The sequence below is a fragment of the Eptesicus fuscus genome, chromosome 6, assembly GCF_027574615.1.
Source record: "Eptesicus fuscus isolate TK198812 chromosome 6, DD_ASM_mEF_20220401, whole genome shotgun sequence".
NCBI lineage: Eukaryota > Metazoa > Chordata > Mammalia > Chiroptera > Vespertilionidae > Eptesicus > Eptesicus fuscus.
In genome coordinates, this window is record NC_072478.1 from 93,142,564 (window position 1) to 93,170,057 (window position 27,494).

Consider the following 27,494-nt stretch of genomic DNA (forward strand, 5'->3'; position numbering starts at 1 on the left):
ACACCAAGAAAAACTCAATAATATCATTGCTTCTGGAGCAACCTCAGTGTGCAAATAGCATCAGTTTTCTTATTTCTCCATTTAATTGCTTGATGCCTTATTAAAGGAAGCTCAGAGTCTCTCATAACCCATTGAATTATACCAAACCCGAGGGCTCGCTTACTTGGCCCAAGGACGGCCTGTCTTTATTGGATACTTGCTGAGGAGGGAATTGGAGTAGGGTCTGTCTTCTATGATGTGGTTTCTCAGTGGCCTGGAGTGTGACTGGGAGAGCATAGTTCTGCTCCATTCTTGAGCGAGGCTTCAGCTCAAGTCTGGTCATTGTTGCACCAGGATCTCAGGCTCTCTTGGCTCACCCTCACTTGCTCATGTCTTCCAGGGATGAAGTTGTCAACAGCATCATTGACGAAAGTCTGGCTTCAAAGTCCATCCCTTCACCAGCTTAGAACATTGATCCTGCTTTCTCCTCTCTGACCCCCACCCCTGGAGTAGGGCTGCTTCTTTCTCAAACCCTCAGAAGGTTTTCTTACATCTCTGTCTCCCTTTTGAAGAAAGATCCCTTCAGGGATTTATACTGTGACACAGCTGGTGACTTCTTTCACTGAAGAAGGAGAAACAGCCCAAGTGCAGTGTCTGGTAGGCAGGCCTCTGACGGCTCCCTGTCTGCAGGCAGACTTTCAGGGCAAGGCAGGGCAGTGGGAAGATCATGATCTTTAGAGGAAGAAGCTGGACTTGGATGCTGCATCAGCTCTATGACCTTGGGCCGATCATTTAACCCTCTTTGAACACCAATTTCTTCTTCTTTGAAATCTTTATATATAGCCTACCTCAGAGGGTTGTTATGCAGATTAAATAAGATGATACATATGAAGTACTTAGTACTGTGCTTGGCATAGAACTCAATAAATGTTATCTAGAAGTAGTAGTAAGAGAAGAGGAAGAAGAGCAAAAAGAGAAGGAGAAAAAGGAAAGAAAATTGGAAATGTGGCTAGAATGGAGGGAACTGTAGCAGTTACATAGCCAGCACCCAAGATCATCCTACCGTCCTCCTGTTTTATGCACCAGGAGCCATCCTCCCATTCTTTATTTTCCTCAAAAGCAGAAGAAATTATAACTAGGGCTTCCCCTCAGCTCTAGGCAGCATGGTGCCAACTTTTCATTGAGAGCTATTACTTCCCAGCTTTCTCAGTGGATAGGATTCCGTTGACATCCTGAGCTAGTCCGCTCTAGCTGTGAGGCCTCAGATATCCCCAGGCTCCATGCAGCCCAGATCCACCCCTTACATTCTCCCCACTAGATCTGCCCTGGGAGTCCCAGCCAGCCTCCCACTCAGCTTCTTATAGCTGGTCCTTCCTACCTGAGCCTTGGAAGACTTGGTGACCCTTAGCCCACTTTGCCTTAGCCCTGTTCTGCCAAGGCTCATTGCAGGGGATGAGGGAGCTCTTTCAGAAGCCTTGAGTCCTCCAGTGGTGTGTCCCATGGGACTGAGGCCTGAGGCCAAGGGATAGCCCCAGGAACTTAGCAACAGTAGTCAGGCATGTGTTCTATGCTCTGGTTGCCCCTAATCCAGACAGTGACCAGGGGCATGCTTCAATGAAACTTGACATTTGCATGTTGAGCTTGTCTGGTCAAAGAAAGAGTTAAAGTTTTATGGCTGTGACCTCCCCAGTAAAGACAGAGGGGCCCAGAATGCTTCGTGTCCCTCCAGTGGCTGGCAAGCTGGACTCAAGCAGGGCGCTGTCTTGCATCCTGAATCCAGTTCTGGTCATGGTGTTGGTTGGTGCCTCTATTCCTCATGCTGTCTAGCTAGACCCTCTGATTATTAGAAAGTAGTTCCAGCATGTCTAGGGAGGAGGCGTGGAGCACCATCACTTTCTCTCACTTATACATCAACATTCGGTCTACCACCTATGAGTTGTGTTACCTTGAGCAAGTTACCTCACTTCCAATTGGTTTCCTCAACTGTCAAGTGGCACTAGTAATGGTTGTCATGGTAACAATGCTTATAAGCCCTTGACACAATGCCTGGCAGGTAGTAAGTACTCAGTAAACATTTGTTACTATTGTTATTATTTGCTTGATAGCGCTTTTAATTTCGCAAAGCTTTCACAAAACTCTTACTTAAAATTTTAAACCTTATGGAAATCTCTTTTTGGGAAATTAAATCCATTTGACAGTTGAAGAAACAAAGGCACAGCGAAGTAGGGTGACTTGACTGAGGTGACAGCACGGGCCTGACAAATTTTCTGATTTCTAAGGGTGCTGCCTCCTGGAACCAAGGGAATAAATCCAGGGATTTTACTGTCTCCAGGCACAGCCCATACTCAAGGTTCCCACAGCAGGCTTTGCTCCTCTTGGCATATATTGATTCCTTGGTGAGGACTTGAGCTAAAATCTTATTCCTCCAGGTCCTGCTCAAATGTTATCAACTATGTAAAGGACATTCTTCAGCTTCCCAGGCTGAATTAATTCTTCTTGCCTTATATTTTGGACAGGTATCTAATTTGGCACTTGATCACATACTGTAATGGAATTGTAATTGACCAGGAACTGTGTGAAGTAAAAAACAATGTCATACATCTTTGTAACCCAAGCAGTTCAGCACATATGCTCCCTAACTATCAGCTGAATTAATAATACTAATAATGTCAGAGGTCCCTGCAATCCCATTTAATGCTTATAACAACCCTATGAGCTAGGCTTTAGCCTATTCCCCATTTTTTTGGATGGGAATAGAATACTGAGGTATAGAGGTGTTAAGTAACTTGTTTGAGGTGACATAGCTAGAAAGTGGCAGGCCTGTGACTTGAAGCTAGCTCTTATCATCTTCTCCAGACCTGAGCTCTTAACCAATTCTGGGGTCTCTTATATCTATCTATTCATGTGGAGCTTTTTCCTCCAGATGACAAATACCTATCCCAAAGTTTCCCAGAAGCTGGTCCAGGCCCATCGGCCAAGAGGGAGAAGTCAAAGGGAACTGAGGAGTTGTGAGCTGCGCTGCGTTGAAAGAGAAGAACATGCACAAGAACATGAAAACAACTCCTCCATGTGCCTTTCCCTGAGCAGCCCCCTGGGTCGGCCGCACACAAGGTTGTGGCATATTGGAGAGCCTTGGAGAAATGGAATAAATTCTCTCGTAGTTGACCTTTCCCAGGGCCCATAAGCCACCTGACCTTTGACACATTCCCTCGCCTGCAGTAGTTGAGGGATAGCTCTTCAGCAGCACTACTTTCTTGTCACTTGCATCATGCAAATGGAAGTTGCCAGTGTTCAGCCAGCACCCAGCGTTAGGTCTCAGCAGTTGACCCCAGAGGAAAGCTACACGGAGAAACACTAGTGATAACTTGAGTGGGACTAGGACTGTGGATGCATCTATGACTGATAGCTGGAGCTTCTGGGCGAGGAGGCTGCAAAGAAGTGGCCTTTTTTGAAAGTTCTTAAAACAGGTCACATGACTGTGTTTGGGCACCAGGATCATCATGGCATGTCTCTTAGTCCAGATTTCTAGTTAAGCTCCATAAAGAAACCCCTGGCTCCTGCTTAAGGCTCTCATTGCAAAGTCTTAGGACTGAATGAGGCTTTAGAAATTATCTAACCCAGAAAATATATAATATTCATCTTTCCACTCCCCAGTCCTGTGCCCACAGCAATGGCAGATATTACTAATTTATGGCAGTGTTCTCTCTGGAAAGGCCTAGATGCAGCTTCAGAATCCTTTAATGCCTGGTGATCCACGCAATCATGGAGACTCCAACCAGGACTTTTAGCTTAGTTTTCTCCACATGGTTCCTTCTTGTGTCTGTGGGGATGGAAGACTTCAGGAATCCTGCCTAGGAAATATAGGAGCTTCTGTCTTTATCTGGATGTCACTTGTCTTGGAAAGGACACTAGATCAAATATGTGAAATCAGGGTGTAGTTTGATGTTGGAATAAAGGAGCTGAGTGATCTAAGGCAAGGCGTAGTCTCCATAGATCTCAGTTTGCCTCATTTGTAAAATGAAGGTTCTGAAAGGACCACGTGATTGCCATGGACCTTCTTTCAGAAGTGTGGCTTAGGAATGTTTTGGTATGTTGAGGAATGTCATGGTGACATATGTTCCTTGCTAAAAGGAAGCAGTCTCTATATGCCCTTCATCAGTGGGCAGGAATGTAGCAGACATTGGCATGTGGACTCTGTCACAACCTTCTTCCCCTTTTTGGCAGGGCGTATAGGCAACCACTACCTCCTGATTGAGGCTCGTAAGGGAAATAAATTTGCCATCTGTTATTGGCTGAACTGTGTCCCTCAAAAAACTTATGATGCAGTCCCAACCCCTAGCACTCCGCTTTTGGAGATAGGTTCTTTACAGAGATGGTTAAGTTAGAATGAGGTCATTAGGGTGGGCCCTAATCCAATATGACCAGTGTTCTCATGAGAAGAGGAAACGTGGACGGACATACACATAGAAGAAAGACCACGTGAAGACACAGGGTGGAGATGGTCTTCTACATGCCAAGGAGAGAGGACTGGACCAGAAAAGAAAGTCACCCTGCTGACACCTTGACCTTGGACTTGTAGCCTCCAGAACTGTGAGAAATTAAACCTCTGTTGTTGAAGTCACCCAGTCTGTGGAATTTGGTTATGGCATCCCTAGCAGACTCATGTGCCATCTCTTACCTATGTGGAATCTGGCAGGAGAGAAGCAAATAAAAATGTAAACTATTCAGAGCACTTCCCTTTGCCCCCATTCCCACTGTAGAAGCCTGGCCCTGAAGAATTAGTGAAGTTGGGGTTTTATGGACAAGGAGCTAGGAAAGTAGAACCTGGAGAGGTTGTCCCTAAATTCTATGGCCTTGGATAAGTCATTGAACTTCTCTAGACCCTGTGTTCTCACCTGTAGAGTGAGACATTTTATATTAAAGCAGATGTTTTTAAACTTCTAATGCTTTATTTAAACAAAACCTTAGGCAGAAATTTAATAAGTAAAAGTTAGACAAACATGAAGTTGCTCCGATAGTGGGGGGGGGGGGTCTTAGGTCTGTCTTCTATTCTCTATTCCCCAGACCCTTAGCACACCTAGACCCCATCTGAGGACAGACATCCTGAAAATCTAAGTCCATTGGAATATGGGGCCCTTGAGAGAAAATCTGTCTCTCTGTCTCTTCATTAACTTATCATAGTGCCAGCCACACAGGAAATACTCAATAAATGTGAAAGGAAGGACGGAGGAAGAAACAGTAAAGAAAAGAGTAGCAAATATTGCTACAGAATTCCAGAGCAGAGGAGGAGCTGAACCATTCAATATCTTTAGGAAGTTCTTTTCTTTTCTTTTTTTTTTTTTTGCTTTGGAAAAGTCACCTGGAGCTCCTTAGCATCAGGCAGAGCCTGTTGGTTCACCTAGAACTTTCTTGCCTTTTCCAGAAAAAACTAAGGCCACAAACAAAAACTAAATTAGACACTGGAGAAATAGACAGTGATTGGAAATAGACTTAAATCTCCAACAAGGCCCAAGGGTTAAAATCACTATTTCAGACGCTTTGGGGTCTGACTGGCTGACAGTTAAAAAGAGCTGTTGGGAGCCCAGGACCTGGGGAGGAGCTTTTCTTCTGTGCTCTTAGCTGAGGATTTAACATTTCACCTGCTAGATGGCGCTGTCCTCCCAGGAAAGACACCAGCTCTGCTCCAGGGCAGCTGCCAAGGAAGCAGGAACAACTGAAGTTGCAAAGAATTGAGGGGCAGGAGGTAGAGGGGATGAAAGGAGACAGCCCTTCCCCAGCAGCAGCATCTTTTTGTGGTGGTTCTTGGTCTCTTTATATTTCTTATTTTTCAGTGTGGGTTTTTCATACACTACAACAAAAAAAGTCAGAGGGCCTTTTGCTCTGGACAAAAGTGAATAAGAAATCTGTGTGTGTGTGTGTGTGTGTGTGTGTGTGTGTGTGTGTGTGGTGTGTTTGCTGTGAGGAGGGGCAGGGATGGTCACTGAGGTCCTGTCCCAAAGCTGTATCTTACAAATGTCATGTCCCATCGCAGGACTTTGGCCTTGACTTACAGGACATCAGTGGGACAAGGAAACAGGCAGTCCTTTCTTCATCCTGCCTGCCAGGCTGGATGCCTCAGACTGCTGGTGGCTTTACTCTGCAGCCTTCTAGCTCTGTTCCAATCTGCAGGGGCAAATCTTAGGGACCAAGATTCCCGTTCCCTGGGCAATGTTAGTGGTCGACTGACAGGCTGGCTCCAGGTCTGCACGTGGAATCAGCAACTCAGCCTGCAACTACTCTTACTCTATCAGCAACCAGAAGGAAGGAAAACAAAGATAAAGGGGTAGGAGGTTGGAAACCAGGAGGGGACCTGTAAGGAGGGAGGGAGGGCTGAGGAAATCCAGGAGACAAGGGAACAAAGAAGAGAGGTGAAAGGTGAAGGCAGCGAGGGAGGGCGAGTGGGATGCGTGGGACCAGGTGTCCAGAAAGAAAGGAAAGGGCCGCAGAGAGGAGCACTGTGGAGGAGAGAGGAGGGACCAGGGGGTGCGGGAAGATGAGGAGCAGGAGTGTGGCTTTCAAGTCTGTGCTAAGCTGAGAAACTTAAAAGGCAGGGAAGGAGGCTCTGCCAGGCAAACAGGAAAACGGAGGGAGAGGAAGTGGAATAATTACGGAAAACCTGACCAAGCGTCCGAAAAGAGGGGATAACCACTGAGATGCAGAAGATGCAGGAAAGCAAGCAGGAGAGATAGTGGCAAGGAAGGTTGGGAGCAGGAGAGTGGAAGCAAGGGAGGCAGAGAACAGAGCTGGGCTAAGAAAGGAGGGAGGGGGCGAGTCAGGAGATGGAACAAGCAAAACACCACACAACCAGGGAAAGAGCCATTAAAAGAATGCTTACCTTATAGTCGTAAAAACTGGAATGTGTGTGTTTTGGCCTGCGGCCATTGCCCAGGAAACACAGTGTGGCTTTTAAGCAAATTGTGGAGTGGTTGGGTCCACATGTTTGTAGCTTGCCCTGCTTGGCTGCTGTGAATGCAGCTGCCCACTTGTTGACTGGCAGCCGGCTACAGGGGACATCCAGGAACCTGCTGTCCCTGCTGCGGGGCATCCCTGCTCAATTTAGGGGGCTCTCAGTTCAGCATCACTAGCTTCTCTTCCAAGGGCAACTGCTTCCCTCTGTGGGTGACCTGCTCACTGTCTCTGGAATCAGTGGTCCTTCTGAGGGTGTTTCTGAGTGGGACCGGTGCAGAGGTTCTGGGAGGGCAGAGCGGAGGCATGCTAAGGGGGATGTAGGATGGAGGTTAGGGGAAGGGCCCCTGGAGTATGATGGTCACCATTTCGTTCCTCATTTCACCAACTTACTGTGTAAAATAGCATGTTCCTCAGTCTCTCTGGGCCTCAGCTACTCATCTGTAAAGCTAGGCTCATAATCACACCTACCTGTGATTATGAGCGGGTTCAGATGAGGCTTAAGTGAGAGGATCCATGTGGCTAATAGAGTGATTATCTCATATCAATGCCCACTGAATGTTAGCTGTTGTTTTTGCACTATTATTAACCCTTTGCACTCACTTGCTTTTTTCTCGATTCCTTCATTCTAATGCTAACCGTGTCGAGTCACACTCGACATCTGAGTGCAAAAGGTTAAAGATAAATGTGTGTGTGTGTGTGTGTGTGTGTGTGTGTGTGTCTTGAAGGATCAGTCCTTGAATGAAGAGTAAGGGGCTTAGGTTGGAAGGTATTGGAGCAGGGCAATGATCGTTGCAAATCCTTGTTTGGGAAGACAGATCGTCAGTAACAGAGGAGCAGAGGAGACCATTCAGTGACCAGATGCATGACATAGTGGGTGCCTGGATTAGGCATGGGGGCAGCTCAAAAAATTTTAAAGAGGATTTTAAAAGGCAGCCCAAACACAAAGAACTTTATGATTGGATGGACAGGTGGTGGGAGAGGGATGTTTCAGCATGATGCCAAGGTTTGGGGGCCTAGAAAGGGTACAGAGGGAGCTCTCAAGCTAAGAATAATTTTTTACATTTTTAAAGGATTGTAAAAAAAAAAACCCCAAAACAAGGGAGAGCATGCGACAGAAACCATATGTGGTCTGTGATGCCTGAAATATTTACTGTTTGCCTGGCCCTTTACCTCTGGGCTGGCTTAGGGCATCAGAAGAAACTCTGCCCCAGAAATTGGGAAGCCTGGAGGGGTTTTGGACAGAGGGCAATGCCCCCCCCCCCCCCGCCCTGAAAATTAGAGCATTGGGACTAAAGCTGGAAGGAGGTTTGTGTGAATACTGGACCAATTGGAGAGTCACATCCATTCCACACATTTTTTTGAATGTGAGTTTAAGAGAGAGACGTGGTTGAATCCTGGCTCCATCTTTCTACCTGTGACTCACCAAGTTATCAACCTTTCTGTGTCTCATTTTCTCTACTTGCAAAATGGAGATGCTAACTGTACTTAGGCATTTTTTTTTTTTTTTTGGTGGTGGGGGGGGGGGCGGCGGATGGAGAGGATGAAATACAATAAGACATGTAAAGCATTTAAAGTGTCTGGTGGACTACACACAATAAATACTAGCTTTTATTGTTATTGAGATCCTACAAACCCAGAGATGGAAATGAACATGGCATATGCTAAACAGCAGTAAAAGGGTGGGCTGGTTTGGAAAATAACAGTAAGCAAACCTCACTTGCCATTATTCTCACATCAATATCATCACTCTGTTGCTGTTATTAGAACTTGAGATCTGGTCTTGGGACCCCAGTGTTCTCATCTGTAAAGCATGAGGTTTCCTAAGATCCCTTCCAACTTGGTCTTTTAGATTTTTTTGTCAATTTCTTTCTCCTTCCTCATTTTCCTTCCTCCCTTCTCTCTACGAGGTTGCAAATACGCTTAATTCTCTTCGGCGTTTCCGACAGCCGGGCCATCTCTTCCCCCATCCTCTTTAGAAATCCTGATCCTATAAGAAAGGATGCTGTTTTCCCTTCATCATTCCCAGGGCTCTCTCCTCCTTTTGCAGCCCCTCCCACCAGGCGCTTCCAACAAAAGAGTCAGGTCATTTTTCATGTGGTATCAGCCAAATGTCAGCCTCCGAAGCATTTGTCCTTGTTTCTCTGCGTGTCGGAAGTTCTCTGTCTTCCCACTAGGACTTTCTGAGAGCATGGAGTGGATCCCAGAATTTCTAATCCTCCCTGCTGCAACTGAGCCTCTTCCCACACTCTGAGAAAAACGATTGGAAAAAAAAAAAAAGCCGGTGGAGGAGCAAGGCAGGCAGGCCTGGCCCCCTCACAGCCACTCTCGCTGCTCACTCTCGGGTTTGAGCTGTTGGACACACTGCGCCCTGCCAGTTACTTGCGGCTGCTATGAGAGGCCAGTGGGGGAGAGAGATTAGGGTCATCAAGATAAGGCAGAGAATATTCAAACTGGAAGCAAAAAGGGGCTGTTTTTCCAATAGTAAGTAATCAGGGAACAGGAGGATGTAATTTGCAGATTAGGAAAGTGAACAAAGAACATAAAATTAACTTTATAGCAAAGAGGAGCACAGTCTGTTTGAAGAAATAAACCTCCATAACGCATTAGTGTTGATAAAATCAGACTGTTGATTTAAACTAAATAGGAAATATGACCAAATCAGGGAGAGGAGGAGGATGGGGGGGCTCAGTGGAAGTTGAGGTCGAAACTTCAGTGGGGGATGGAAGGCTGTGATGGGCCTGAGACCTAATGGGGCATGCGTGTGTGTGTGTGTGTGTGTGTGTGTGTGTGTGTGTGTGTGTGAGAGAGAGAGAGAGAGAGAGAGAGAGAGAGAGAGAGAGAGAAGATAGAGAGAAGAGAGAGAGAGAGAGAGAGAGAGAGAGAGAGAGAGAGAGAGAGAGAGAGAAGAGAGAGGGAGAGAGAGAGAGATAGAGAAGAGAGAGAAAAGAGAGGGAGAAAAAAGAGAGAGTGCCTAAACTGCTTGCTGCCTTCCTTTGGGGATTGTCTTTATTTAAAAAGTGGCATTGACTCCCATCTCTTGCACATGCCCAGCCCCTGCATCTCCCCTCCCCTGATTTTAATTCTCATAGGCCCACAAAAGCTCACCTTTGACCCCAGGAGCTCTCTGCTTGAACACCAGTATTGGCCAGCGTACCAAAGCAGTGGGGTCCCAGACAATGCCTTTGATCTGCTGGTGATCGGAACAGGCCTCCTGTCCCCTTTCATCACGGGCAGGTTGACCAGGTTAGGGTGACACCCCTGCAGTGGGCAGTGTGAATCCAACTCTGCACTGTGAGCTGCCCGTTACTTCCCCAGGCCAAGCCTTCTTGGCCCACATTAACTAAGACGGGAGACTTCTGTTGTTTTTGTTGTCTTTGACCTGCTGAGGCAGGGCTTTGCCCAAGGACTGAGGTTCAGAGAAGCGTCCCTGTGTAGCGCTGTGCTTAGAAGTCTGCCTTTGCCCCTCCAGCTCCATTTTCCCCCCTTCTCCCTCTGTCCTGCTTTAAGCCCTAGAAGCTGCATCCTGGGAATCCCTAGCCTCTGAGCTATGGGAGGCACCAGTGGGAGGCTATTATGCTGGAGGGGAGCGAGAGGGTAGGTGCTATTGTCTGCATTCCCTCCCTGCCAAGGTCCTGGCTTTGCCCCTTTAGGCACAGGGGTGGTCATGCCCCTCTAGCCGCTACAACTGGAGTGTTTCGCCATCCTTTGTTGGCTTCCTTTAAAGGCACCTTCGTATTTAACAGTCGCTTCATTAAGCTCTCCTCCAGTGTCCCCACTTGAGTGTGCCATTCTTTTTTAAAAAATATATTTTATTGGTTTTTCACAGAGAGGAAGGGAGAGGGATAGAGAGCTAGAAACATCGATGAGAGAGAAACATCGACCAGCTGCCTCCTGCACGCCCCCTACCGGGGATGTGCCCGCAACCAATGTACATGCCCTGGACCGGAATCGAACCCGGGACCTTCCAGTCCGCAGACGGATGCTCTATCCACTGAGCCAAACCGGTTTCGGCGAGTGTGCCATTCTTGTAGGACTCTGGTGGATACAAGTGGTGAGTTGGGAGATCACAAGGCCTGGACCACAGTGAGGACCTGTCACAAGGTGACCGGGTGCTTCATTCAGTAATCATGGCTAGACGTGAGTTTTTATGTCCCAGTTCCTTCAGAAATAAAATGAGATGTCAAAGGAGCCCTTGCTTTGGGAGAGTTGATTGTTACTCAAGACCAAATAGCTAACTCAGAGAGGAAGAACTCACATAACCATTGCAGTTAACTCCTAAACATTTTTTTTAATTATAAAATCAAACACAGATACAGAAAACCAAACCAAAAATGTGTAGTTGAGTGAATTATTATCTACAGCGAATGCCTATTGTCACCCAAATCAAGAAATGGAATTACCAGCCACCTCTGCAACCCTTCCACGTGCCTCATTCCAACACAATCCCTCCCTTCCTCCAAAAGTAACCAGTATCCTGACTTTTACACTAATAACTTTCTTGTATTTACTTATGGTTTCATCATACAAGTGTGCATCCCTAAACTCCATGATTTAGTCTTGCCTTTTAAAGTATTTTTCAACTTGATATGCCTTTTAGGTCTCTCTTAATATGTGGTTTCCCCTTCCACCTCTTTCTTTCTCTTATAATTTATCTTTTGACAAATCTGGGCCATTTAACTTGTCAAGTTTTCTATAGTCAGATATGCTGACCGCTCACTCATGACACAGTTCAATGGCTGTCTCTGTCTCCTGTATTTCCTGCAAGTTGGTAGCTGGATCAAGAGGCTTGATCCCTTTAACAAGGTTATAGTGTTATATCTTGTGTCTGGTTTATGCTGTTTATATTAGTCAAAGTAGATTCTCAATGTCGACATTCATTAATTCATTTGGAGTTAAAAAGCAGTACAATTTTATTTCTGTATTTTCTTTTTATTTATTGCCCGAGATACTTTTTGTAAGGAGACACTTTCCTTCATCTATTTTGTTATGCATACCACAGTTCATATGGGATAGGTAGATAGGTTTGATTATTTCCTCTTATTTACCCAGTTTTCAAGATAACAACTGAATCATTGTTTCCCCAAAAGTTGACCAATTATTATTATTTTTAATATATGTCATGAACCATTAGATTTATATATATTTGATGAGTTTAAATCTATTGCAAATCTCAAATCTATGGCCAGTGGAAAACTGATCAAGGTACTTCCTTGGTTCTTTGGAAATAACCCTAGTAGTTTTTGACAGCTTCCTTCTAATTGCATGTCAAGATATTCCAAACTCTTCAGGTACATTTCCTGTCTCAGGCCTGGAATTAGCCATTTCTCCAAGAAATCCTGGTTAGTTCAGTGGGATATGTCATTTGTAGATCAAATCTGTGTGCCAGAGAGTCTCACTGCTATCAGGTTGACTTTTGTTCCTAAGTCTTTTTTTTAATGGAAATACCTGGAATAAATAAGTACCTCATGAGTTCATACTAGTATTTCCAATTTGATTCATATCTACAGGGTGTTTATTTAGCATCTTCTGTATTACCTCAGCAGCTTTCTCCCATCAGAAAGTCCTTGAAAGCATGGGGGATGTTAGAATTAGAATATCCCATAATTAGCATTTGCTTTTTTCTACTTTACATATATGACAGTCACAGAATAATACTTGTACTATCACTGACATTATTATCACTGAAAGGAGATAAAACATTTTTTTGCATATGCTAATCATCTCTTCATTTTTTATAGTTGTAGTATATTTGCATTTTAAATCATATAGCCATTACATACTAGAGTCTGTACCTTTTAACCCTCATTTAATCTTTTATCTACAAGTAACGATAATATCTAATATTCACCAGTAATACCTGTCTGAAACTTGTTCTTTAGTAGACTTTGTAGGAAGGACTCATGGGAATAATATTCTCTGAGTCTTTGCATGTTATTAGCAGTTTGTGATTTCCTGAATAAAAAAAAAAGTCCTTAGTTCACATTTTCTCTCCTGGAATATCTTAAATACATTACTCTAATTTCTTCTGGCACAAAGCTTTACTGACAAAAAAAATCTGTGGATAATTTAATTTGATTTCTCTTATAAGTGATATGCTCCTTTTGCCCAGATTTTTTTTTCTTTTAAAAACAATACTTTTGTTCATTCTTGGTCAATATTCTCAGGTACATAGTATGTTCTTTCATTATATAGTTCAAATCCTTTTTTATATTAGGAAAAATTTTTTGAATTATAGTTTTTTTGTTTTGTTTTGATTTTTGTTCTATTGAGATTCCTCGGTTCTCTTGGTCTTTATCTTCAGGGTCCCCTCTTGGTCATGTATTGGTTCCTCTTTGCTTATTTCCAGCCATGTCTTAAAAATGTAAGTTCTAATTGTTAGGATTTTATGATAATTCATGAGAGGTGTGAGCAAATGTGTGCCTATTTTGAACTGATTTATGATTTGGGGTTATGACTGGCAATGGTTTTTAATGTTATTTTCATTTTATTAGGGGGCACTGGAGAAACTGGGCTGTAATGCCCAATGAATAGTGTGAATTTACAGCACAGCCACAGGCCAGCAGAAAAGACAGTTTGGGGCCCTAAATTTCTGCTACCCCTCAGATCACACAGTCTAAAAATCAGAGACTGGCGCTTGATGTAAGAACCTCCTCCCTTATGGGAGTAGAAATTCTTTCTTTGTCTTTTCCAAATATGAAAGCTTCTTTGGGCATATAGATTTAGGGAGATTTCATTTATTTGTTTCGCCATAGAACCTAGAGATTGAGGAGGACTTTTTTTTTTTTTACAGAGAGGAAGGGAGAGGGATAGAGAGCCAGAAACATCAATGAGAGAAACATTGATCAGCTGCCTCCTGCACACCCCCTACTGGGTATGTGCCTGCAACCAAGGTACATGCCCTTGACCGGAATCGAACCTGGGATCCTTGAGTACACAGGCCGACGCTCTATCCACTGAGCCAAACCGGTCAGGGCTGAGAAGGACTTTTTTAAAAAAAAATATATTTTATTGATTTTAGAAAGAAAGGGAGAGGGAGAGAGAGATAGAAACATCAATGATGAGAGAGAATCATTGATTGGCTGCCTCCTGCACGCCCCCTACTGGGGACCGAGCCCGCAACCCAGGCATGTGCCCTTGGCCGGTATCGAACCGGGGACCCTTCAGTCCGCAGGCTGACACTCTATCCACTGAACCAAACCAGCTAGGGCTGAGGAGGACTTTTGAGGAAGGGAGAATGGTATGAGAAAATTCATTGAAGCTGGTTTGAGCAAAACATGTTTTGTGGTTTAATAGAATGTTTTTTTAATGGAAAAGGGGTAAAGTAATGATCTCTCACCATCCTATGTTCTGTGTGGTTCAAAGCAAAACCATTCATTTTAATAGTATGAAGTTGCTGGTCCATATGATCTGGACTTTTATTTCTGAAATATACTGGTTTCCTCTTGCTGCTATAATGAATTGTCACAAATTTAGTGGCTTAAAACAGTACAAATCTATTCTCTTACAGTTCTGGAGGTCGGAAGTCCAAAATGGGTTAAAGTGCTAGTGAGTTAAAAACCAAGTGTTAGCAGGGTTCCTTCTAAGGCTCTGAGGGCAGAATTTGCTTTCTTAGACTTTGTCAGTTTCTAGTGGCCACCTGTACTTCTTTGTGGCCCTTTCTTCCATATTCAAATCACATCACTCCAGTCTCTGACTTCATCATCACATCACCTTCTCCCCTGTGTAGCCAAATCTCCTTCAGCGTTTCTCTTATAAGGACACTTGTAATTACTTATAGGGTCCACCCAGGCTAATCTCTCTGTCTTAAGATCCTTCACTTAACCACACCTGCAAAGTCTTTTTTTTTTTTTTTTTTTTTTTTTTGCCATTTAAGGTAAGATTCATAGGTTTTTGCGGACTAGGATGTGGATATCTTTGGGGGCCCACTATTTAGCCTACTATATGCATAAGCTTTTTGGAAACTAAACTCATTTCCAGATTTTCAGGTTGGTGATAGGGCTAAAGCTCAAAATAGTCTTCCCGAAGCCTGCAATTTCTATGAAAACTAACATTTTACCTTAAAAAATGTTTGAGTTTTCTGATTTACACTATATTTATGCTTGATTCCTGATGAGAAGAATGATCTCCCTACCCCACCTTTCTGCACCAGAAGAAAAATTGGTCTGGGAAGATGTATCATGAAACCTCCATGGCTATTATACAGACTGTATCTGAATACTCCATCACACTCTAGTGGCTGTATCTGATTTGGATGGCATGACATCCCATCGTAGGAAAGAGTGCAAATTACGAGGTGGTGGTTCCAATGATAGCCAACTCAGGCCTGGCCCAGTAATTTGGGGAAGCAGAGTCCCAAAAGATTCTGCTTATAGCTTGCTCTGAATCCCCATTCATGCTGGAATCCCATGAGTGAGGCAAAAAGTCCCAGTGGGGCATGAGATAAAGACAACCAGTAGCACTAGCTCTCTTCGATCAGAAAGCGAGTCCCGGAGGTCATGGGCGCCATCTCCTCCTCAGTGTTGGGTCAGGAGCTGATCCCCAGGGATGCTCATCTGGGGACCCTCCCATCTTCCCTGACCCAGGGTTCATGGACATGCTCTCTCGCCTGCTGGAGGGCTTGTTGTACCCAGAACCACATCCTGAGCCTGGGCTTGCCTTCTACAGAAGGAGGAGTGAAGAGTCTTATTTTTGCCCCGCAGAACTCTGCAAGACAGGCCATGCATAGTTATTGTGCATGCTTTCTCTGAATCCCTCCTCCTCCCCCCTCGAGCTGCTTCTGCTCTGTAACTGCTCAGGGTCCCAGGACAGTTGAAATCTGACCAGCCGGGGTGCTATTTTTAACTTCTCGGCTCATCACAGCTGAGCACTCAGCCCCCACACAGGTGCATCCACAGCCGCTGTTTCTTCCCCTCTGAGGGTGCAGACAGAAAACCAATGCTGTGCCTACAGCGGAGGGGGTACGGGAGGCGAGAGACCCAGTTGTTGTCCCTCAACCTCCTGGTCTACCCAGCTCTGCTCACTGCCTCGTGCAGCGTGGCAATATGGCAATTCATAAAATGTGACATTCATGTGTGCAGCACACCGCTGTGAGCCCGTTTTATTCCGTGATAAAGACTACATCTGTCAGGCCCTATCTGCTCATGTTCGGGCCAGGAGGAGAATTATATTGCCCAGAATTGCTCTCCCCTCCTCTCTTATAAGAGGCAGGCCTCACGTCCCTCTCTCCAGAGCCAGCTGGGAGTCTTCTCTCAGAGGAGGAGGGGTGGGCAGAAATCCACGTGGATCTCCCAGTATCAGGAAAAAGATGAATCAACTTAGAATTATTTCTCTCTAAGGGACATGCCCTAGAATGTCAGAGAATCTCTGTGACCCATTAGAAACTGATCACACACACACAGTATGATATTATATATTATGTATTACAATAATACATACGTGTGTAGTACCTGTATATGTATTTAAAAAGTGTTTAACTGACTTTAGTTTTGAAACTTTTCACCAGGCATTTTTTTTTTGTTTCAGTTAATCACATTTCTATTGCAGCCTAGAGACTTTTTAAAACATTTCTAGAACCTTCTATCTTGTTCCCAAAGGCTTAAGCATTATTTGATAATTAGCCTCCACAATTATGTTATGGAGAGAAGTGTGAGTTAGGGGAGGGTAGAGGAAGAAAGTTGTGTGTATGAGTTAGTGTGGGAGGAGTGAGGGGTATTATCTGGGGATTGGAGGAATGCTTAGGAGGGAAAGAGGTTCACTCTGTCAGAATCCTGTTGGTTGCCAGTTCTTTGGAAAACCCTCACCGAGACACAGGAAAGGGCAGCAGGGGGACACTGGAAACTTTCTCGCCTTTCCTAATTAAAATGATGCCAGAAAACAGGATTCACATAGAGGCCAGCTACGTGCCATTTAAAAAGAACTATGCTTCATTACATTTCTCTCCACTTCCCCGAACTCACAGTGGGAGCAAGAGAAAGGAAGAATGCTTGTTAAAATTTTGGACATAGTATTTTGGTACTTACCCAACTGTAAGCTTGATATCACAGTAAAATAAACCTGGCTAACATGACAGTTTTTCTTCCTTTTTTTCTGCCTTGTGTTCATATTCCTCTGCTTCTCTGTGTCCACACACTCACTTAAGTGACGTGCAGTCTCCCGTCCATTTTCACCAGCAAAGAGATGTATTTGCTCTGTGTTTTTTACTTTAGGAAAATTATTTTCTTATTTTTTAAGAAGAAATTTTTGGGTTTTGTTGATTGAATCAAATTTCAACAAAGTTGGGTATGGGGCTGAATTTGAGAGTGAGAAAGAAAAAAAAACGAGAGAGGGGGCTCTGTAGGTTGTGCTGTGTAGTGTGTGTGTGTGTGTGTGTGTGTGTGTGTGTGTGTATGTGTAGAGCGTCCAAGTGTTCTTACAGTCAAGAAAGGCCTCAGCCAAGATATTAAAGTATATGAAGGCATGTACTAAGGACCACTTTTTTTCTTGATCATTTCTCTTCCAAATACAAGATGTTAGAGGGCCACAATATTTAATCCAAGCAATAGTGGAATTTCAGGCAGTATCTGACAATGGGAAAGGCTTTCTGTTTGCCTTTTTGCCTGGAATTTATTAATATTACTAGGGCCCAGTGCACAAATTCATGCACCTTGAAAGGAATTGTGGGCCTCGAGGCTATGGTGGGCACTGGGGCGGGTCTCAGCCCATCCTCTGCGCCTCTGCTCGGCCCCTCCCGTTGTGGCCCCTGGTCCCCTGTCTGCCCACAGCCCTGCTCCCGCCGCCCCCCCTCCTGCTGCCCCTGCTCCCATGAGCTGATGGCGCCGGCCCCGCTTGCACCTGCTGATGGCCATGGAGTGATTGGGGCCAGTGCCAGCAGCAGGTGTGAGTGGGGCTGGCGCCATCAGTGGGTGCGAGCAGCGGCTGCTGCCCCGATTGCCCCTCAGGAGCAGGGGAAGGTGGAGAAGCCCTCAGGGGCAATCAAGGCCAGCAGCCGCTGCTTGCACCCACTGATGGCGCCAAGCGATTGGGACCGGCGCCAGGCACCAGCAGCAGGTGCAAGCAGTGGCTCCAGCACTGGCTGTAGGTGCGAGCAGGGCTGGCCCTGGCAGTGGGTGCAAGTGGCAGCTCTGGCGCCACAGCGAGTGCACACGGGGCTGGCGCCAGCAGCAGGTGTGAGTGCTGGGCAGGACCATGGCTCATGGGAGCAAAGAATTTTCAGTAACCACTAGAGGCTTGCCCCGATGACAGTGACCAGTGCCCCACCTTGGTTTGGCACCCTGCTCACCTGCTCCACCATCCCGCCGCGGCTGACGCCCACCATGTTCCGCACATGCCTCCTGGTGGTCAGCGCACGTCATAGCGACTGGTTGTTCGGTTGCTCTGGATGTTCTGCCATTCAGTCTATTTGAATATTAGCCTTTTGTTATATAGGATTATTAGTTTTTGGTGGTCGGAGGATAGCGAGAGCAATTACAAAGTTTCTTGGTTCTTCTTGAATCACATTACATGTAGAGCTGCTTGAGGCTAGACATGCTGAATGGTTTTTCTTGGCCTGGGTAGGAAGCTTGCTGGGGAGCAAGGCTTGTTAGTTTTGAGGCCTATGGGGGCAATGACTGTGATGGAGATGATGGAATCCCACTAGATGTGAGACAACTGGGAGTGAGGGGACTGTGCAGATGGGATTGTAATGACCAGCTCCAGCCATTGCTGCTGGTCAGGAAAGTGAGTTCAGTGTTGACAGACCATTGCTTTTTTTCTGGATTATTATGTGAAGTTTCCTGATTTTAAAATGGTGATTGCTGATTCAAATTAAAAGGGAGAAAAAACACACTCTACAGGCCAAATAAAACACACCCGAGGCCTGGATTTCTCTGCCATAGAAGAAAGAGTGGTGAGTGCATTATGGCCCATTAACATGTTGCAGGACCCGTGGAGAAGTCTGATTCCTCCTTTATGAACCAAGGAAGTAGGGTCCCTTTGGGATTTTATGACTCCTGAATCCTCTGTTTAGACCTTCAAGATCATTTCATCTCCTGGTATTTCATGAAGAGCTGGGAAGATGCCCTAAGCAAAAACAGGGGAGACAGGTCTGTGTAGATGAGAGTCAAAAGGACCGGGCACCAGGAGACACTGCATGTCCCTGGGACACTGCTTACCTTTGCAGAAAAGACTCTCTGCTTTTACTTCTTTGTGAGGCCATCTTTCCATCCCCTGAACACTCATAGTTCTTTCCCAACCCTCTCCTTCCACCAACATGTTCATCCAATATATTTATCGGTTGCCTGCCTGAGGCCCGGCATCCTCTATGGCTTCCATCACTTCCCCACTAATGTTATAATTAAGTGAATAAAAGGATGGAGAAAACCTATCCTTCAAATTTCCAGGATGCCAGGGAAGGAAGACTGGTCTGTGGGATGTGCTCCCTGTGAGAGAAGCAGGATGGGCTTACATTTCACAGAACAAGGTGCACCCTGGGATGAGTCATCTCTTGTTGAGCCCGGGCTTTGGGGAGCCACTGGAGAGTGAGGTGAGCCAACAAGGTCACAGAAGACCTTGTGGCATGTGATGCCACCCTCTCTGATCACCTTAGTTCTTCTGCAAAGTTACCCAAGTCATGAGGTGCTGGTGCCCAGTCATGGCAGCAGGCTCAGGTGTGCAGCAGGGGAGGAAGGCCAGGAGTTTGCAGAAGTCCTGGGGTGAACTGTGGGTTCCAGCAAGCCATCACATTGGCTGAGCCAGTTTCTGAGAGGCAGTGAGGTTCCCAGGTAACATCTGCATATATTTGGGGTACATCCAGGCACATCATCTCCTCAGCCAAGCTGTGAGCAATTTGAGAGCAGGATCCTTATCCAAGTTATCTCTGTTAGGCTGCATGCAGCCAAAACTGTGCTTTTTGCACAGAACAGATGCTTAGTAAATAGTTCTAGAATGAATGAATGAATGAATGAATGAATGAATGAAAAAGCTGTTAATTGCCAGTCCATGAATACAGAACTCGGGTCATTGCATGGATAGACAGGCTAGAAATAAACCAGTCCAGAGAGTGTTAATTTTTGCTTTCAGCATTCACAGGAAGGAAATGTATGCTGGAGAAGGAAAGCATGAGTCTCTCTCCCTTTGAAACCCCCAAACAGATTTGTCTGAAGCATGTATTTAAATGGGCAGCATACAGGTGCTTTCAGAGCTGCTCCAGCCCCAGAGAAGGCCTCAGGGCAAACCAGGGAAGACGGTATGTACTTGGTAACGAGAAACACTCCTCAGCTACTCTGCAGGCTTCAGTGGGAAAATGCAAATGGACTAATTCCCGCTTTTGAGGGTAACTTGAGATAATGGGGTCCCTGGGCAAAGTAACCCCTTCACTGTGCCTGGTTGTCTTTCCCCATTGCTATCTTTTCTGCACTACCTGCAGAGTGATCTGTGGGGGGTAAGGGGGAGAAGTGGATTGGCTGCACAGAAGAGAGGGGAGGTGCATAGTAATGAGGAGTGAGGAGGAAGGGGCATTTGTGTGGGGGTACAACTTTGTGGAAAAGGCCTTGAACTAGGAGGTGGAATAACCTCTAGTTCTATCTATGTGGACACCCAGTGTGGTTGACCTTGGGCAAAAGGTGGGATTCATAGACAGTCAAGCTCAAGTGATTGTTGGAAATCATGCCAATTCTATCATTTTGGTTTTTATTGTATTTTTATATTGGGAAACTGAGATCTGAACAAGGTATCAAGTAGAATAAGTGGAAGGAGAGGATTAGAATACAAGTCCCCTGGCTTCTGGGACAGAGCCCATTGTGCCCTCCCAGGTGTCATGCTCAGGGGTACCTGTATCAACAGGCATGGGTTTCCATGTGTTATAATTTGGATGTGAATGTCTGGGTGTGCCTCAGGGCTCAGTTAAAATTTTAAAGTACCTGAATATCTCAAAAAGTTATGGTGACCTCCCCTGACCATCAACAGAGGTCATAGAAAATAAAAACAAGGCAACATGGTAATGAAAGTGTAAGGAAGTAGAATAAAGAATGAATTTTCCCCATGATGACTACTGTGATGATTTTCAAGTAGCAGCTTTTATTTGAAGTTTTTATTTTTGGTGCTCCAGTGTGTTTCAGGCACATGCTTTTTGATTATTGGGGAACCCAGTAAGTGCATGTGAGGGTGGTGTGAAGACACGTTTGGGCAGTTGTCATTACTTTTGTATTTGTGTGCTTTTCTATGGTATTAAGTGTATGTTTTTTTTTTTGGGGGGTGGACAAATAAGTCCATCTGAATTTAGGATTCCAATTGTGCCAAGATTTTATAGAAAAGCTTTTGCTTCCACAAAAGCCTTCTGAGGAATTCCTTTATCAGGAGAGAACAGCATTCCTGGAGATCTCATTAGTTAAATTACTCTCAGATTAACATATTTTATTAATTACTTATTATGAGACCCAAAGCTAAACAAGCATAAAAACAACAAAAAGAAGTAAATATACTACCCAGCAACTAAGAGATGCCACGAAAGGCGTAATCAGTAAAATCAGTTATATGCATTATTATAATGAAAGGTACAGTTAGTGCTTTAAAAATAATTAGGTTATTGGCTAAGAGGAAACTAGGCCCCCTCCATTACCCCTGCAGCAAGCCCCAGAGGCTTCACTCAGAGGCTTTTACTATAGAAATCATTGGGTTTATTGGCCAGGCAAATTAGTGACTCCATTAGCTTCGCCAGTGGGGGACCCTGGTTTTCCTGTCACCAGGTGCTTTTGATCTGGTTGTGCATTTTCTTGAGTGGAAAAGAATAGAGGGTTGGAACAATGCATTGAGACATGTACAAAATATCTGCCGGCCTGAATGTGTGGCGAGGGTAGAAACCAAGGTAAACAAAGTAACACAGGGGTGATGGGTTAGCTGAGTGTGTGGAGTGTGCGGTTTGTGTTGTGAATGTGGCTTGTGCCCTGCACGTGTGTGCCCGCCCAGTGCACACGCATGTGCAGCTGGGGACCTGACGAACAACATTTTCAAACCTCTGTCCAGAGCTCAACTTGACCGTCTTGCTTTGTATGTAAAAATATTCCACTTATACCTGTAGCAAAGCTACCTCCAAAGTGCCAATAAATAATATATGCGACGTAGTTTTTTTTTCTTTTCAGTATACAGAAACGTGGAGTTGTGAGGCAGGTGAGAACTCGCATTAGACAATGCAATGAGGCAGGAATTAGAACAGCGCAGCTCCTCTGGCCATTCTAAATGAGGACGGCAGCTACCTGGAGAATGGGAAAGCTGATGAGCACAGTCTGTTGGGGAGAGCAGGAGGAAAATTTCCCTCAGGAACACATTTCAAATTACTTATTTATGAACTGATGAACTGGGAGACCACCTATTGAGACATCGGCGTAAGCAGCCTGCTGCAGACAGCTACAGAACTCCAGCTAATTGTGCGGCTGTTTTCTGTTAGAACTCCTGCTCTCCAGCTGGGCTTTGGAGGCAGGAAATTTAGGCTCTGACTAGAAGTTACGCTCTTCCTCCTTCTTGTCCGCATAAATATATACATACATATTTTAATCCACTTGAATCACTTGGCAAGAGCCTGGGAAAAAGCTGCTACAGTTGGCCCTGGAGGGGCTGGGGCAGAGAGGAGGTTTTGGTGTTGAAAGGTTTGCAGTTTCTACCCCACGGTCTGTGAGGGATTCTGGGCTCCTGTGTTAGCTCTCAAAGGCTATCGGATCAGGCCACATCTTCTTCCTTCCCTTCTTGGTCAGCATCCTCCTCCCCCTTCTCAGCCCTTTATTGCCATGGCGACAGGGTATTGAGTGCTTCCTCATTGCTGGGCTCTCTGGTTGTTTTACCCGAGTGATCTCACTTTATCCTCACAAGAACCCCACGAAGGAAGCACCCTTGAATAAACTGATGGGTGAGAGAAGTGAAATGACTTGCCACAGCCACAGTCAAATTCATCTGACCCCGGCACTCAGATCCCTCATTACCTCCTGGATGATTGTCAATGTTCATGAGAAGGAAATAGCATCTTATGTTGGGGATGCTATGGATTTATACTCTGTGCTGCAGGCAGTATGGTAAGGGGAAAGGAATCCGATAGCCAACTGGGGGATATGGGTTTTGTCGGGAGACAGTGTAGCCAACTGGTTACGAAGGAGGTAAGTCTCTTAGGGATTTTTATTATTGTCTCCACTTTAGAGATGAGGTAACAGAGACTAAGCAAAATGTACCAAAATTGTCCCAACTCACATATGTAGGCTGCAGAGCTAGGATTTGAACGAGGATTGGGCTGTAAGCTTCCCTGCTAGGCAGGTAGTGGGCTAATTTAGAATTATCCCTTGAGAGCAGGGTCTAAATCTTATTCACCTTTCATTCCCAGTACCTGGGGAAATTTACCTGTGGAAATGGACCACTGGTAGATATTTGCTGAATTGAATTTTCAACTCCAAATTCAGTATGGAGCTCTGGCCAAGACCCCCACTCCATGGCCAGTACTGCAATAATAACAGCTTATATTTATTGACCATCTCACTGTGTGCCAGGACCTATGCCACACCATACATGATCACCTTGATCATCTCATTCAATCCTCAGAACCAGATTTTTTATCATCATCATCTCTACATTACAGTCTAGAGCACTGAAGCTCAGACAGGTTAAATCAATGGTTCTGAACTGGGAGTGATTTTGCTTCCCCCAACGCTATCCTTCCATCCACTCCAAGAAGACAGTTAACAATCTGGAGACTTTATTGGTTGTAACAGCTGGAGAGGTGGTTATTCTACTGGCATCTATTGAGTAAATGCTAGGGTTGCTGTAGATGTTTTGCAATGCATAGGATATATTCCCACAACAAATAATTATCTAGGCCAAAATGCCAATAGTGATGTAATCTGGATTAAGTGCTTGTCTAAACTCTTCCGTGCCAGACCCGGGATTCAAATTCCCTTGTCCTACTCTGGGGCCTGTGTGCTAATCACCCTCTGGATGATTTTCCTTGCCCTTCCCTTTCTGGGTAGCCTATGGTTTGCTCAGAAGACATGGTTTCATTATATAATGTGAGTCACAGGCAATGAATCAGAGCCTTTGGTTCAGATCTCTATGCAAATTAAGTTATTATTCTCAGCCTAATGGTTGAGTCCTGACGATACCAAATAGGTAAATGCTGCCTACATGGCACTTCTGTCAGGGCCAGATGAAGCTGTAGCAGGAGGACCTGGTGGAAATACTGCAGGGCTGGGGGATCCCGGATGCCAGGCTGATTTCAGCTGTTCCTAGCCTCTGGAGAACTCCAAACACTCTCTGAGCTCCTATTTTTTTTTTTTTTTTTTAGCTGAGGGACAGAGAAGGCTATTTACAAAAATCACTTGAGAAAATGGTCACCCAAGAGTTATGAAAAGGTTAAAGAGCTACACATCGGCTGGGATTTCCTTCATTACTTCAGCAAACATGTACTAATACCAGAGAGAGCTTACACCACTACAACTGAGCAGTTACTCTTTGTCAGCCAGTGCTTTAAGGACCGGGAATGCTGATCTTGTTTGTTTTTTCAAAACAATTGCATGAAGAAGGGACTAACTCAGAAGGGCCTCAGGCTTGGTCCAATGCTGTAACTCTGATATAAATTCTGAATAATATTTGAACAAGGGGCCCTGTATGTTTATTTTGCACTGGGCCCTGCAATTTATGCAGCGGGTTATTCCCTTTAGATATATGCCTGCTTCTAGCCCAAGTGTATAATAATCTCTCAGTAGTGAGTCTATCAGAAATGGCCTGTGGCCTGTCTGGGTTCAGAAGAAGGAAAGTGATTAAAGTTGATCTTTTCCCTATGAAAAGAAGCAGGGACATTTACTAGGCTTGTCAATCAGTTCTAGCTACACCTTGATCAGGTAGAAAGGACTGGAAACTAGACCAGAGGCAGCACAATAATAAAGAACTGGTGAAGTAGCCAGGCCCTGGGTTCAGACAGTCACTACAGCCATGATCATAACAATAACAGAAATAGTATTGTCCACAACAAGACCTTCTTGAGTTTCCCATGCACAAAGCCTTGTGCCAGGTGCTTTGACATGCACGGTCTCACTTAATCCTCACAATAATTCTTGTGGTATGCATTATCATTATTCCCATCTTCCAGATGCAGAACCCATGGCTAATTGGAGTTTAAGGCCTTACCCACCACATTGTAAAGCCTGAGATGGAATCCCAGCTCCACTTGCTGGCTTTAATGCCTTGGGCAAGTAATGCAACCGTTCTATATCTCACTTTCCTCATGTGTAAATGGGGATATAGCTTTCTTTATAAAATTGTTATTAATTTTGAATTAGGTAAAGTACTTTGGAATGTAAGAGCAAGGGCCTTGCACATTTTGTTTATTGCTGTATACCATTGTTTTAGAACATTGCTTGGAATATCAGTCATCTATTGCCATGTAACAACAATTCACAAAACTTTATTGGTGTATAGTAATAAGCAATAAAATGTGAATTCATTGCTCACATGTCAAGAGTCAGTTGGATGTTAGGTAGGTAGGTCTGGTCTTTTCTGGATTTGCTCATGGGTCTGAAGGTCTGGTTGTTGTCTAGGGTGCCTGGGACCACTAGGTTCTGCTCCACAGATCTCTTCCGCGCCCCCCCCCCCCTTCCCCCCTCCACTGTCCGCCCAAGGCTAGCTCTCGCATATTCTTATGGTAATAGCACAGGTACCAGAATGCTGGTGGAAATGCAGGAATGCTTTTTCAAGCCTCTGCTTATTTCACATATGCTAATATCTTATTAACCAAAGCAAGTTGCCTGGCTAAGCCCAGAGACAAGGGGTGAGATAGGTCACCTTGCCCAAGGTGGGAGGGGTGAAGAATTGGAGCTAATTTTACAATCATTTACAAGAGTTGACTCTCAATAAATATTGAAGAAAGGATTTGAAAGTGTGCTTAGCACATAATAAAGGATTAAAAAACTAGCAGTTCACAATTTAATAAATACGTATCTGCTAAATTATGGATTTCATAAAAGACTTAACCCAGGAGAGGGATTTTACAGTACCTGCCTTTTGACCAGACATGCCTATTTATTGTGGCTTTTCTTTTTTTTTAAGGTTCCAAAATATTTTGAGGTGTCAGGTGGATATAGTTTCACTTTTTCCTTTAAAAGGGACTAGAATTTCACAGGTCACAAAAGTAACTGATGAAACTGTTTCTTCAGAACCAGAGTAACCACAGGGCTCTTTGAATTTGTCAAAATGAATCCCATTCTCAGCAAATTTCCCCTGACACCTTTTCCTATCACGGCTCCGTTCCATTATTTTAATCCAACGGGGCATGGACCTGGGTCTGGAGCATCAAGATGGTTTAACATCCCTTCTGACGACGCCTGAAAGCCCCTAGGTTAGAAGAAGCTCACCCCACGCCTGGACTTGGCCCAGCAGCCCTTGTCTGTCTCCCTCCCCTCGCCTCTCCCTCCCCCATCCCTCCCCCATCGAGTGCTGCTTATGGAGCAGCAGGCCCCTCACATTCTGATTTCTTCTAGGGGGTCGGAGAGTCTGCTTCTGAGTGAGTGTGTGTGTCTCTCTCCGAGCTGCCGCTGTGTGCAGCGACAATGATGACAGGTTGGTTTAATGCAGCTCTTGCCAAGATTAAGGGGTTGTCAGACAAGTATCATGGGAGACTGAGGGATTGCTCTGAAAAGTCGTTCTGAATTGCTAACTAGCAGAGAGCTGGCACTCCAGTGGGGCGGGCTTCCTTGCATTGCAGGCTGCGCAGAGGCCTTTAGCAGAACTGAATCCCTCCTCACTCCGAGGGCAGATGAGGTGGGCCCCTGAGATGCCTTCCACCCAGGGTTATGGGTCCCAGGAGGGCCCAGGATTGGACATCAGAGGCTCCACCAACCTTGTAAAACAGCAGGAGAAAGTATTTCCTCACAATCACATGACTATACCCCCATCTCACTGCCCCCCTCCCCCCGAGGACAAGGGGACCATAGCTTTCATCAGAATCTCAAGGGTCTGTGACCCCCAAAGAGCAGGCTCTCTTGTTGTAGCATTCCAGGCAGGCTTCTGTCATGAATTTGAAGGAATTTTGTCTGGACACCAGAAGTCATAAGCAGCTATTCAAGTGTTTAAAGAAATAAGGCAATAAGAATAGGCCTGCTTTTAAAAAAGCTTACTCTAGGTATAAGGTCTAGCTCTATAGAATTGCTACAGAAATTGCGATAGCTCTTTTTCTTGCACTTATGTGTTCCATACATATATATGTTGAGAGTCTGCCTCTGTGCTGGAGACTGGGCAGTGAGGACAGTACTCATGGGGATTCTGGTGCTTAGAGTGCTCTCATAGAGATTAAAATCTAGGTGAGAGCACTGAATGATTCTAATTTAGCCAGAAATTCTAAAATATGTGAGAAGTGCTATTCGATCATCACTAATTCCATACATATTGATTGATCCCCTACTGTGTGCCAGTCCTGTGCTAGGTCTTGGGGACACTAGTGAGTTTCAGACAGGCATAGTCTCTGTCCTCATTGAGTTTACAATCAGATGGGGGCTGCAGGCAGGTGAACCAGTCTTGACAGCACACCGTGACCAATACTAAGAGAGGGGATGTACAAGGATAGT

The 27,494-nt window shown here is 45.0% G+C and overlaps 1 long non-coding RNA gene across 1 annotated transcript; it reads left to right on the forward strand.

Moving 5' to 3' along the window:
- The first annotated feature begins 23,629 nt into the window (after positions 1-23,629).
- On the forward strand, positions 23,630-26,429 carry LOC129149351 (uncharacterized). The gene is made up of 3 exons (XR_008556269.1): positions 23,630-23,659; positions 24,221-24,338; positions 26,412-26,429. It is a non-coding gene; the product is annotated as an uncharacterized LOC129149351 (long non-coding RNA).
- Positions 26,430-27,494: the final 1,065 nt, after the last annotated feature.